The sequence below is a fragment of the Nipponia nippon genome, unplaced genomic scaffold, assembly GCF_047370975.1.
Source record: "Nipponia nippon isolate SJK-2023a ecotype South Korea unplaced genomic scaffold, ASM4737097v1 scaffold_7, whole genome shotgun sequence".
Classification (NCBI taxonomy): domain Eukaryota; kingdom Metazoa; phylum Chordata; class Aves; order Pelecaniformes; family Threskiornithidae; genus Nipponia; species Nipponia nippon.
This window is the reverse complement of record NW_028262391.1, coordinates 13,532,848-13,547,378: the sequence shown is the minus strand read 5'-3', so window position 1 is coordinate 13,547,378 and position 14,531 is coordinate 13,532,848. Positions and strand designations below refer to the sequence as shown.

The following is a 14,531-nucleotide window of genomic DNA, read 5'->3' as shown; positions in this document are numbered from 1 at the left end:
AGCAAGCTCTGTCCTGAGACAGTTACCATGAATCTCATGAGCTTGCACCACTGCAAGAGCTATCAAAGGGTAAGACTTAAAAACAGCCCCTTAGCAACTCTGAATTTAATGTTATCCAAACAAGAAGGCAGGAAGAGGCTTGGGACCAACACTGGCAAGCCATTTGCAAGTACAGCCTATTGAAGACAATCACAAAGAAAGCAAGGACTTTGAACCTGCAGAAGCTAACTACCCCTCCAGAATTTTATTGGCCACCACTATGTAGAAGAAAACAGCATTAAACTATCAGCATAAGCCAGAAGACACTTTCCATCCACCACCTTCACAGCTGAATAACAGAAGAGTCCACAGGGAAACAAGTATTTAGCTCTCCACTTGCATACAGCAAAGCACGGATGCAAAAAAAAACCCTAAATAGGATCAGAGATATGACAAAACACACCACAGGCTTGTGACCATGCTACTGCTATGATGGGCTGTGGGATCATCATCATGTAAGGTGGCATGCCAGGTTCCACTGCACAAAGCACTAGGTGAGAAGAAATAAGCCCAATTTTACAAAGCATGGAGGCAACAGATAGAAACAATCCAGAGGAAGCCACTTGAGAAGAAGCAAGTTGATGAGGGGGGAGAAGCCCTAGTCACAGCACACCAGTTACCTGAGCCTGGAGGACAGCAAATGACAGAGGCCCAGCTAGGCTGTAACTGTTGCCACATATTTCTTATTTAAATGCAATTTGTTTAATCTCAAGTCGGATTCAACCATCAAAGGCTCTCTTCTGTAGCACACTGACAGTTCACTTTAAATCTCTGCACCTTTAATCCTTTAATTAGCCAAGAAAAATGCAATCTCAACTCTTCCACCAACCTAAGCTAATTTTCTGCATGGAGCTTCCAACTCCTGTAGGTTACAGGTTTTAGCTGCTCATGTAGCCAAGGGGAAAAAAACAAAATAAAACCACCCCCCCACACCCCATTCCCACACAGGCTTATGTATGCTTCTCCATGTGCTGCCTCTCCAAAGAGCAAGCTCCTTGAAAAGTCCTCGCAAGAGGCACCCATTTTCACATTGCAGTAGTGGGCTGGGAGGCATAATTACATCACACAATTCGGAGAAAGAGCGAGCAGAGGTTTTGATGTGTGGTACAGGGGTGGCTGAAGAAATCTGGGGTCAAGGCAACGTTTGTAAAAGAGAGGGATAAAATCGGAGAGTTAAGCCAACGCTTGAGTAAGAGACTGTCATTCCCACCATGTAGCTTTGGCCACCTTCCTTGGTGATTTTGGGATGGGAGCTCCATCACAAGCAAACAAAACCCTGGATAGCCAACCATTTTGGAAACTGTCTCCAAAAGAAGATTTCTCCACAGATGAGCTCCTCTATTGCTCAAGAATGTCATGGCAACACAGCTCCGAAGGTAGAAAAGGAAGATTGCATGAGTCACCAGCGCATCAGGACAGAGACCTATTCAGGCAACTGGAATTACACATCAGGCTTTTCATACAGTCCAGCACAGCAAACTCAAGGAAGGACACGAGGGCCACCTAAAGCCCTCTTGTCTGAAGCCCTAAGCATGGGGAGTGAGGTACAATCTGCACCTGAACATAGCCCTGACTGCCCCTCTAGGTCAGGATGCTCCTTGAAGAACAAGGCAAAAGCAACCAGTGCTCTTGCTCAAGGCCTGCTAAAGGCATGCCCATAGTGCAGCTGCAGGGACTGCTGGCTCGCCACATGCTAACCCAGTGTGCGACATGCAGGAGAAAAGAGTTCAGACAGGGCCAAGCCATCTCTGCACAGCCACCAGACTGTCACACTCAAGTTGCAACGTGCCAGAGCTAATGAACTTGACCCATTGCTGCAGCACCACACAGACACAGCAGTTCTCTTTCTAGGTGCAGCCTGGCAAGTCCATGCAGCGTGGCATAGAGCCTAAGGCTATCCTTAGCATAGGTGTCCACCTGCTGAGCATGGACAAGCTGTAGGAGGCCTTCCTGGTAGCTGGCCAGGGAACACAGGTGAACAACAGCACTGAGAGTCACTAGGGACTTGACAAATGCATGCAAACACAGAAGTAAGAGTAACCTCACTCCGATGAGCACAATGGAAGAGCCCTGCCTACATCAAAGGCAGAGGGCAGGCATTCCTGCATCTTGCAGTTCCTTAATTTGCTTGTGCGTTGGGGCCTTGAAGCCACATGGCCAGGGCTGCCTTGCTTAAGCAAGCACTTTTGGCAAAGTCACAGCAGGATTTGGTAGAAGGCAAGGGAAAAAAAAAAAAATATATGTAAAACCAAAAATTGTAGCCTGTTGGTTTTAAGCGCTGGCAAAATACTACCCATGTATTGTTACAACCCCATCTACATAGAACAGAGCACTTTGAATGCATGCCCCTTTCTTATGGTAGGATTTTAGAGGCACTGTGTTCACATTCTCCACCTTATTCAGCCCAGATCAGTTCTCTCCAGCTCCTCAGCAAGGAATCCAGCCCATAAGACAAGGAAAAAGATCTGAGCAACACTTGCTACACTCCACTGACAAGAGATCCCAGTCACACGCAGTCTGCACATTCAAAACTCACAGTTATATGTGCAAACGAGAAATACAACTGTGTGCTCATCTCAGGGGTCAGCTTAAAAAAAAACCCCTCAGAGCTCAGTATGATGATGAGAACCATCAGTATGATGATACAAGAACCTCAATATGAGAACCAACTTCACCACTTCAGCTGCTCCTGAGTCATATAACTGTTCTACCCTGCCACAGGCTTTGAGAAAGAGACATTTCAAGTGCACAATTAAAGGCAAGCAAACAAGCTCTGCAAACTATAGTTGCTGGATGTTCATTCTACGTTCAGTTCTTACAGAACAAAGAGGATGGGAATAGCCGGCAAGGAGCATTTGACTGGTAAACTGCATTCTGGTGTCCAGGCAGTCAGTCTGGTAACTGAATCTCTGCACACTCTTTGATCAATGTATTACAGAACATCCTTCCACTGACAGTCCTCAGGGTGGGTATACAAAGGTAGCAAACAGTTAGTTACCAGATTTGCTCCAGGCCAGAAAGCAAGCTCATTTTGCAGCACCAAGATGAGTAGGGGTTTTTCTCTTTCCTTTTAAGAAAGAAAGAAGAAAAGGAGAAAGAAAAGAACAACAACAAAAAAAAGGATTCTACAGTGCTCTGAAAGCGGCTAATCAAATTATTAAAGCGCTTAAAAGTTTAATGAAGAAATCAAAGCTATTAAGCAAACATTCGGCTTGATGTCTCTTTCCCTTCTTACCCACCCTTCCTCAATGCATTCAAAACCTCTTTTTGCTTTGCTACAACATGTTTGAACAGGTACTGAGATACAAACAAGTCTTGGCCCCATCTCATACAGAATGGATTGGTTGCAGATGTTCTCCTGCAAGCTACATCTTGCCTCCTGCAAGAGCATTCATCTCCAAAACACATCATTTCACCTACTTTGCCTGAAGCCAAAACTCAAAGGTTATTTAATTTTTAATTTTTTTTTTTTTATTAACTCTAACATACCTACAGCTGTGCAAGCAAAACCCCATCTAGTTTTTCAAGGCACAAAGAGGCGAGCAACTAAGTTTAGATAAATGTAACCAAGTCAGTGCAGTCATCTTTCTGTTCACCTCTGCAGCAGCCAACAGCAATGTCAGGGGTGCAATAAAACAAAAACCTGCTATATTTCAGAGAAGCCTGACATATTTCACTATCTTCCTAGGACAAGTCAGACATGAGCTCATACAGTGGCAGGTGAGTCAGTGACGAGTCAGACAAGAGCTCCTTAATTAAGCTTTAGGGGCAGATGATCCCTCGAAGGTGTAATCAGATTGGTATGGCCAGTGGAAAAAGAAAAAAAAAATTAAAAAAATAAAAAAGCTGAGTGAACTGTTACACTCTTGCTGATCCATGCCAGGCAGGCTGAAGGCAGCACACTGCACAGAGCCGGAGAGCCCCCAGCATGCAGGAATACCTGACCATCCTGCACCACTCCCTGGCAGTCAGCACCTGCCTGCATGCTCAGCCCTGCTTCTCCCGGCAGCAGAGAAATGCTGACTTCCCCAGCAAGAAGGTTACACTGGGGTCACACTGCAGGTGTGGAGTGATCCAGGGGGGTCCAGGGTAAGGTGCACCCCAGGAGTTTGACTTTCAGAGGCAAAGGGGTGGCTGGCAACAGCTCAGATCTGTGTGGCAGAGAGGGAAGCGGTCACGAGTTAGTCATTCCCAATCACTAACCAACAGAGTCAACCTTGGCCACATGTTTTACCAACCCTTAAAGTGCTACCAAGCTACCCCACTTAAGAGAAAGACCCCACAAGTTCTGCGTTTAGAAGCTTCCCTGAAATAAGTTGCACAACATGAATCAGAATACCAGTGTATTGAAACAAAATAGCCCCATTAAACTGATTGCGATCAGCAGGGTGACTAACAGCATCAGAGGATTTTTGTGCTTGCGATGTCAGACCTGCAGCATAGAAATGGTTTTCTTCCAGCATGTATCCCTGCAAATGGAACCTGGAAGCCAGCTCGCCTGCAGAGCTGCTCTTCCCATCAGCCAGGGACCATGCTGCAGCACTCCCTCTGAACACCAGCAGCACCAGAGCAACCCAGTTCTCCCCATTCATATCTTGCACAGATCAGTCTGCTGAAAAAACAAACCCAGAAAGACAGACTCCAACTTCTGTAGCCCTTTTGAGAGGCATGGCAAAGGAAATGGGCAACAATGACTCACCAGAGAAGTCAGCACACAAAGGGGATGCCAACTAAAAGTCAAATTTATTAATTCCTTATAGAAATTGTCTTGCAAAATGATCAGTCTACATGCTTTGTCTTTGTTAAACCTTACAGAACTAATGATGACTCTTCTGAAGCTTTTCCTAGGGGCCTCACCACTTCCTTTATGGGTGCCAGTACTATAAAAGATTTTAGTAGGATATCTAGAAATGCACAGACTGTTTTTTGTTGGAGTCCCCTTTGCTCATACGCCTACAAAAGCCCACCAAGGATGGGTCAAAAAAAAAAAAAATGACTAAGTACAAGTAATGTGAGCAGTTTGCAGCAGAAGAGACAGAAGACAAGGAACTCATCACAAAACCAGCCACCACCTCGCTGATTAATGAACAGGTATCATTCAGTGCGCAGCCACCTGACAAACATCTCACAGGAAGACTTTCTCTCCCACCCATGGTGATGCTGACGCTCAAATGCAAACAGAGCGGGTGTGCTGCCTGCCCCATGAACACCCTCCAGGCTGGGCACCAAGCCCAGTGGCACCACTCCTGTCCCTTCCCCACAGGAATCCCTTCCAGCCCTGCATTTTAAGGGGGGGTCCGAGGAGCTCTGGGGGGAGGTTTGATAGCAAACCTGGGCTCACTCTGCTCCTGTTGCAAGGTCAGGAGGAAGTCAGCTCCCAGCCGCAGCTCACACGGTTGAGCTAATAAGCCCCGACAAGCAGCAGGGCGAGTTTGCCGAGGCTCGGCACCACAGCTAACATACAAGTGCTGGTACAGCATCGTGCTCTGGCTATATAACAGGAAGAGGCTTTCCTTCATGCCATAGCCCTCAAACAGCTTCTGCATCAGTAATTTTCACACCTGGTGGGCCTGGCACTGGTAAAGCTCGAGATCTCAAGTAGGGGAAGCAATAACCCAACTGGCACTCAGGCAGTTTCAAGCTTTAGCCTGGACATGCGTTTTGGTTCCTCCAAAAGTTAGTTTGTAAAAAGACTTTAGTGTCCTGTAAGTAAGTCAAAAGAAGAGGCCTGAAAGCTAGGGCTAGTGACACGGGATGCACAGCAAGAAGCAGTCCCCAGCCGTCCCCCCCAGGCATTTCACATGAGGGGTCTAAGTGCTTTACAACACGGGATCATGGCTACACAGTCCCAAATTTGAGGGTGGGTATGTGAAAAGGGGGAAGAGGGAGAACAGAGGCAGAGGGAACGACTTGCACAACGTTACCCAGATTACATCTAAATCACAGGGCAGGAGCAGCTCCGAGGCTGGGCTCGGAGCCAAATCCGCTGCTCATCAATGCTGGTCCCTAGCAGGGCATCTCCGGGCAGCATGACTTCTCTCCCCAGGAGGAAAACGTGGTGCACCCCGGCACACACAACAGGCAGGGAGGAGAGCCCCAAGTGGCAGCCCCTGCAGGGATGCTCCCCTCTTCTTTCAGGGGAGGGCATTGCCCACCCCAGCATGACCACTGCAGTTAACGGGGAAAACCACAGAGCCAGAAAATTTAGACCAAAGTCTCATCTCATTTGTTCAGGTCAGCCTTCAAGTACTGCTTTCCTGTGTTTCCCCTAGCACATTTTTCAGTTTTCTGTAGAGCTGAATTTAGATAAATTTCAGCAGCTAACATGTACCAGCAGATCTTAAAATGCTCCTTTTTATCAGACAAATTAATATTTTGCTCTTCTTAAAAAAAAACACTCTCATAGAATACATCTGAAAAGACGAGGGAGAAGTAGCACTCTCCTCCTGTGGCTGCAGTGAGTTTTACTCCAATGTTTAAGTGTTATCTTTAACAACGGGAAACAAAGTTTGTATCAATACTCAAGTCTATTTGCAAGAGGATCTAAGCTCTTATTTGGGTAGCTATTCTATTGTGTTTACAATAACAAATCTGACACACCTGCACATAGCAAAACCTCATGAAAAGATTTCCATTGCATAATAAAGTTCACGCTCTTTCTATACAGAAGCCATCCCTACCCAGGCCACTTCTTTTTTAAACAAAGTAGGACATTTCTTCATAGCGCATGGTTTGCCAAACACTGGAGCTGAACCCTCAGTGTATAGAGCACAACCAATGCAACACACACAGAAGCATACATGTTCTTGATACGTGTTCTCTATCAAGTTGGCAGGGAAATAATATCTATGACAACCGCAATATTTCAGCTGACCTAAGGAAAGGAACGATCATCTCCAAGGGCAGTCTTTGTCTGCAAGGTGAGCGATACCTCTTGCACCAGCCTACCTGAAAACCTTTACCCAAAAGTAACTTATTAAACAGTCGCGCAAATATTTTTTTGTGCAAAGTTTTTTGCAGGGTTGAAATATCTTCTAACAGTGCTCAGTCGATGCAGTTTAAGTTATACAGCTCAATGGTATGGGGGAAACCGGCAACTTTTTAGGAAACCCTCCTTGCCCTGGAGTGGGCTGCCTCCTTTCTGGCCCAGCTTGCTGTGGCCTCTGGAAAGGTAAGGAGGCAACTGCCAATGCCTCGCTTGAGCTCTGCCGGGCTGCTTTGCATGCTTAGCACTTGTGAAATCCAGGAGATCTCAGCAGCTTTTACAAGCCAGCTTAGAGGCAGTCCCCATGCTGAGCACTACCAAAAAGAACCCCAAAAAATCCACCAACAAAAAACACTTTTGAAGAAAAGGCAAAAAACCCCACTCCAAAAAAAAAATTACTAGTTTGGTAATTTTGGCACTTCTGGCACCTTGGTTTCCCTTCTCTAAAATGGTGACTACGCTCCTGATTTGCCTACCAAGCAAAGGTGTTTGCTGATTAGGGAAGTAATGTTTGTGCAGCACTTTGAAGATTTAAAGTACTACATTAATCCTACATGTTGTTCTTACTAGAAGCCAATTTTTACCTAAGAGGAGGGGAAAAAAAAAAAAAAAAAAAAGAAAAGGTGATTTAAATAGTGACCCTCCCGTATTTCAAGATGTTCACTCGTCTCCCAACATCAGCTATTCTTATCTGTAAATGTTTTTTTAACCCTTCCTTCTCATAGTTCTCACAAACCACAAGTCTCATTCAGCTTTTATTTGAAAAATGGCTTCTTTCCAGGCTGTGGCTGTTTCTTGTAAAGTTAATTCCTTTGGTAATACTGCTGGAGGCACATTGGTATGTTTGGTGTGTGTGTGTATACATATATATTTTCCCCCTTTTCACACGGTGTTGTTTTTATATGTGTAGTGAAAGATACCTAATCCAGGATTATGCTTCTCTTTATTCCTTTCTCATGAAAGTAGGTGGGGCTTTTTTGTGCAAGTTGCATTGATGAAAATTATGTTTAATTAACACTTTTTCCTCTCCACATAGACAAAAAAAAAAATTCTCATTAAGAACCAAAAAAAGTTTCTTGCGCTTAATTCTCTTCCTCTGACTTTTTCTTCAAAAATAATTAAAACCTTAAAACAAAATTTCTGAAGGGAAAAAAAAAAAAGAAAATAAAAAAGCGTGATGCCAACAACTGGAAATTGCTTGTGCAAAACAGCAGAGGGATCTTCTGCCCCTGTGGAGGACACAACCCCTCCCCACGACTACTTTCTCCATCCTCATATCTTGGTGACCCTAATGTCTCAGTATTTTTCACTTGCAGATCCTGGGAGACCTGTAGCGAGCTCTAACTGGTCTCCTGTTACACTGGGAGAGAATCAGCCGCAAACATAGCGACCAAGAGGCTAAATCCTAGCTGAAAGAGAAGGACATTCACACCACCTGAAGCCTGCTTTCTCTCAGCAGGTCAGGCATGCTGGTGGCCCAACACTAACTGTGCTGCTTCAAGAGCAGAGCACACACCATTGCAAGTCAGGAGACCGAAATTTTCTGTTCCCAGTGCCGACAGGTACCACTTCATGTAGTAACGGAGTAATTCCCTTCTCATCCTTGCTGGGCATCGCTAGCTGCATGGGTACAGACTGGCCCTTACAGCATGCTTGTACACCACAGCACAGCTCTGTCATCATGGAGGGTGCTGGTCTAATAGAGAGCATATAGCAAAGCTCCTCACTACAGTGACAGCAGTTCATATAGGGAGGCTACATTGCCTTGGAAGGCTTTAGAAAACAATAAAGGATACAAAAAGGAAAAGAAAAAAACCAGGACAGCTCACATCACAAGACATTTTCTGGAAATTATTATACAGATCTGTAGAGCTGCTTGTAAGGAGTAACAGAAGATAACTGCTAATAAAAACAAAATATACATGACAAAGAGATCAGGGGCAAAAAGCACAATTACATTCTAATGGGAACCTAATGCACTCAGATATCCCTTCTACTCAAGCATAAAAACCCAAACAGAAGCCAGCAGGCCCCTCCTGGCTGGTTCTCACAGGTGAACTGGTTCTTCCCAGCTTTGTTAGCTTGAAAACACCTCCCTGTCGTGAGAAAGGCACCTCCTTCAAAGACAACAAGCCCAGCTCCTCTCTTTCCAGGTAGATGACCCAGGACAAGTTACATATGCCTCAACAGCCATAGTATTAGGCCCTGTAACATCACACAGAGGGAAACACACTTCACAAGCTCTTCAAGCAGGAAAGCGTGATCACAACCTCTTCATGCACAAGAACGATGGTGGCAATCAACGCTCGCCCTGCCTCCCTGCCTGCTCCATGCCAGGAGGAGTGTGCGCTGGAAACAGCCTCTTCAGGCAGACACGGCTGCAGAGAGCTTGAGGAAGCCAAATCTTAACCACTTCTCACCTGAGAGAAATGCCCAAATATGGAAGCACTCCTGCTTCGCTGAGATCAGTGGGGAGCCAAGCCCTTAGCTCACACCATTGCATCAGCTCTCGCAGCCTACAGCATGCGCATCCGAAGGCTGCAACCCCATCTCCTCCTCTGCTGCCTTCTCCTTCCAGATTGCTTCTCTCCCTTTAGATTACAGGCATTGTTTCCCTTCCTCACTCCTGCTGTAGCAAAATTAACTTTGCTGGGTGACCAGCTGAGCTGAAGAGAAAGCCTACATTTAAAGGCACAAAAGGATTAGCAGACTGGCCAGGAGGTGACTTATTTCAGTGCTTGGCAAGGTCTTCAGACCCTCTGCACAAAGGAGTCTCTCTTTTACAAGGACCCTTCTCAGCTGCCCTGTGCAAACAGCTAAAGCCTACATCATTGCTGACTAGGAGCCTTTGATGACAGGGAAATTCAAAATCCTCTAACAAGACCACTTCCACTCCCCTTCTCCTGACAGCTTTAAAAATAATATTAAAAGGTGAAATTGGAAAGCTCAGACTGCACTGACCAACACACCACCAACGAATAACAAAGCTAAGATTTCACATGAACACTTAGCACAGCCCCACATGCATGTTCATTGGGAGACCCACCAGCCTTTAAAACAAAAAAAGTTTTCATGTATGATGCAGAGAGGTAATCAGCAGCTGGGACAATATTGGACATTACCAGTGTTATTGAAACAATGCACTATTTGAACAGATTATTTAAGAGAAAAATGAACACATAATTAAGGACTGTTGAGTCACGGCGATGTGCACATCTAATTGCCCTCTCACTGATTCACGGTGCTTGAGCACAGACCTCTAATCCATTTTATAGAGATTGGGAAAAAATTGCACAATTTTACCAGGTGGTTCAGGACCCAGAATATATTTAAAATGAAAATGGGATGAATCAATCTAAAATAAAAAGACTGAGATAGCCCAGCCAAGGAATCTGTACTCTTAACCACGGAAACCTGTTATTGCTCGTGTAGACTAATTTAAGTGCATTCCTTTCACCTTCCTTAAAATGCAGCTTTTCCAAATGCACTAACCCCAGACAGCACAATCCATTTACTTGCTTTCATCCATGTTGCACAGGTTGTTATCCAGCTTTGCTAGCAAAGAGAGTCCAGAATCTGAGCATTTTCTTATAGCTGTGGGTACAGCTGAGTTTACTGAAAACAGGAGAACAAGTGAGCCCGAGTGGAACAGACTGCAGCTTTGCAGAACTGTTTCATAACAAAACCCTGCAAGGACCAACCCAGCTAAGCTCCAACCTACTGCAGGGCATGAGAATAAACTGCTAAACTCAGGTATTGCCAACACCTGAATTATGCAAGTCTTGCAGGGCTGGGTGTCTGTCTTCAGCAGAATTAAAAAATTTGCAAATAAATTTCAGTTTTCATTTAAAAAACTTAAAGCAATTTCTGCCTTCTTTTTCCTTAACCCTCTTGACTACCAATAAAAGCTTTAAAAGATTTAGTAGATGCACCCTAAAGGCTCAAAAACCTGGGGGAGAATAAGAAGAACCTGTTTGTCTTTTAAAAAAGAGTCTCATGACTTATAAGGTGGTATCTTGCTTATGGGTATGGGTGGATCTGATTAATTTTTTGATAGCTCGCATTTGGCAGTAATGTTAACTTTTACTTACCTTAACATACAATTTTAATTTTTACTTTCCTGCTGCATTCATGTTCTTCCCTGAGTAACAGGTTCTGCTAGTGACAGGTGATTGCCAAATCTTTTTTTAGGGGGAAAAGCCAGGGCAGTTGTTTATTTATTTATTTGCACTCAGAGTGGGTGGGGAAGATCGGCACACAACTTACTTCCACAAAGAAAAGAAATCTGAGGTGGCACACTTTTGAAATGCCTTGTTTTCTTCTGCTGCAGAAACGTGAGGAGATATCGCAAGGCATGGGAATATGGGAATTCTCACGGAGGAAATATCCCACAATAAATGACACACAGTTCTGGATACGTTCTTACTTCACCCAATTCATAGAGCTTCTCGCTCAGCCTCAACGACCTACTCTATCTCAGCATTACAAAATGATAACTGCTTGTTCCTTCACAGCGTGGTTTTCAGGAAGGTTTTATTGTATGATGAGTATGCATGTGAGAAACTTTATTCAATTCAGACCAGTCACGCTTTTGTTTTTAAACACTTCAGTGGAGTTTCAATTGTTAAAGATTTTCCTTCTGAAAAGACTGATTAACCTGCTTATATTCTCACTTGTGCTCTCAGGTCATTAATTAAGAAAAATAATCAAGGATGCTTATAAAGTCCCCTGCAATCCAATCTCAATTTGTCATCATTAATTAGTTCAACATTGCATACAAATGAAGAGCTAACCTGATTAGACAACATGTTTTACTGGAATTCCTACTTTAGGTCATGAAAGACTTCGGAGAGAAAATTTAATAATATTTTCAAAGTGAACTGCTCATACATATGAAATCACGCTCTCACCTAGCAGCAGCTAGTGTTTCTCTCTGCAACTTTTGGCCAGTTTTTGTTTTTTCCCTCCCCCACCCCCACCCCCCCTTAATTAGGAGCCCATCACAAACCTGAGCAGAGAAGCAATCCTGATGTTACACTCATCTCCCTCCAAACCTATCCTATACAAATACTGCTGATTTGGCAAGGGGTGCCCACTGTCCTAGGACAATAAACCTGCTCCATAGAAAGAGTCTGCAGAACTTGGAGAAGGAGAGGAAAAAAAAAAAAAAAAAAGAAAAAAGTTTCAGGAAAAGATACGATTCCAGTGCTGTTTTCAGAGACATAGCATGTAGGTACTCAGCAAGTACCCTCTTTCCTTTCCCCCACCTTCAAAAGAAGTAACCTTGGGATCTACCCATGATTCCAGATTATTGCCTCCAAAGCACACAGATTAGCAGCTAAATGCACAGCGTGGCCAAAAAATGTGAAGCATCTTCACAGGTCTCTAATCCTCCCGTGAAAGCAGCTCCTGCTTTTTAGAGAAATAACCCAATCCTCTTACCAAGCACACAACCTTCACTCCCATGACCTAATCTAACATGACTCAGCCCAGAAGCTCAGAGGAGCTCCAGGGAAGTGCACTGTCAGCCAGGACAGCAGATCCCCCGCCAGTCACCACCGAGCCTTCCCAGCAGGGCAAGGTGGGTCAGCCTGGCTCATCCTCTCCCAAACAGGGGAAAGTGCGATACAATGGATTTCCTTACTTAATACTGTTGCCCTGGGGAATGGCAAGAGGGGAAAAAAAAGAAAGAACTAAGAAACAAGGCTTTCAAGTTTTGGACTCTTAATAAGGGTGGGGCCATCGAGTAATTAAATTTTTAATAGGTCACTGCAGTGGAAGAAACTCTTCCAGTTGGGTAAGTTCCTAATCCATCATTAAAAAAGACGACACGCATTAAGCAAAGCGCATGAAGTCACATGGGGGGGAATGAGCAACTCCGAGAACTTGCTCTTGCTGAGAGGATGGGGCAATCACTCCTCCTTTCATCAACATTTCACGTATGTTTCCACATTTCTCAGGACGGCAGCAGGAAAGAGCCTTCACGTCCTTCCCCACCCACCCCACTGATAAAGCTGTCGAACTCATATTACCAACTGCTCAAGAGCCCATGTGAAACGAGTTGGTGGATTAATTAGCAGAAGGGCAGAGCTCCGAAGATGGAAAGATGCTCTACTGTGAAAGGCATATTGATTGAAGGTCGCCAGCCACCACCACAAGACTGTCGTCATCTACTGTGAACATACAGCACACCACCAGCTCCGGCACGAGCAGCTAAATCTAGGTCACTTGGCTCAGTGCAGGGGCACCTGGACCGCACTTGCTCCTCCCTGGTCAGACAGCTGTTTGGGACCCCATTCCTTTAGTAAAATACAGGAACTTATCCCTAGACAGACTGCAACAGGTACAGGGAGCACATCTTCATCTGTTGAAGCGTGGTCGATATCAGGGCAAAAGAAGAGGAGGGGAAGCTGAACGTGCCTGCCCGCAGGCTGCACATGTTTGGTGACTGTAGTCACCAAGGAGCAATTCTATTTATTTTTTTAAAGGCAGCATGTAATCTGATCTTTGACTACTACCTAGATTTACATTAAAACTCAGCCTCCACTTCTACCCCAGAAAGCCACTATCACTACAGTGAAACATCTCAAGTGCTTGCTTAACTTTAAGCTCGCGAGTAGCTCGCTCATCTTCAGCTCTGCTGGAACAGCCTACTGCATACGTTCAAACCTCGTTTCAAAAGACCGCTTTTCACAGTTGAAAGAACAGCATTAAATGCTCTAGTTCCCTGCAGCTGCATTAGATAATTCTTTGTACCATATGTATCAAAACAGAACATCTTTTCATATCTCCTTCAAAGGAGCCTCTCCAGAGCAGTCTGCAAAAATCCAAGGGCATCATTTTCTTGCTCTGAGAAATGGAAAGTAGAACTGACCAATGATTTCCTTACTTAAAGGGAAGTGAAAATAAACAGTGTGCATAGCGTAAAGTGGAGAAATCTGGACATGAAAACAAGCATGAACTACAACAGGGCATCACTCCCAATGCAGATAAGGAAAAGGCGCAATTTCAACCTCACTTAAAAATCCTTCACCCTTTTATACATAAACAAATGAAAAATTTGGTCTTGAGCAGACCTATCACAGTTTAACCCCATGAAACACATTTCCTGAACAAAGTTATTGTTACCAGTTTTAGACAAATTTTACTGGAAAAGGCTTTTAAAATATAAAGGATGCAAACTAACAGTGATTTATTGTTATCTGGCATCTTTTTCCAGAGTGGAGCATACGGGCTCCACTGCTTTGCTGGCAGCAACAGCTGGGAGTTTGTTTGTTAGTTGCAATTCCTGCTAGATTCTATTTAAATATGAGATTGAAGTAGTTCCTCAGATTAAAAAAAGAAAAAAAACCCACACTATTTTAATGCTCTTAGCTTCCAGTAAAAAGTGTATCCTTTTTTCTTTAAAAAAAGAAGTTTTTAAAAAAATTGAGTCTTTGCTTTTATTCAGGTAGCATGAGGTAGGGCATTATTCACTGCACCTATGCCAAGTGCCTGAAGGAGAGGA

At 44.3% G+C, this 14,531-nt stretch overlaps 1 protein-coding gene across 6 annotated transcripts in view; it reads right to left on the bottom strand.

Moving 5' to 3' along the window:
* The window catches only part of TP63 (tumor protein p63), a 91,713-nt gene that overhangs the window by 36,890 nt on the left and 40,292 nt on the right, over positions 1-14,531 (bottom strand). The gene's annotated exons all lie outside the window — the stretch shown is intronic.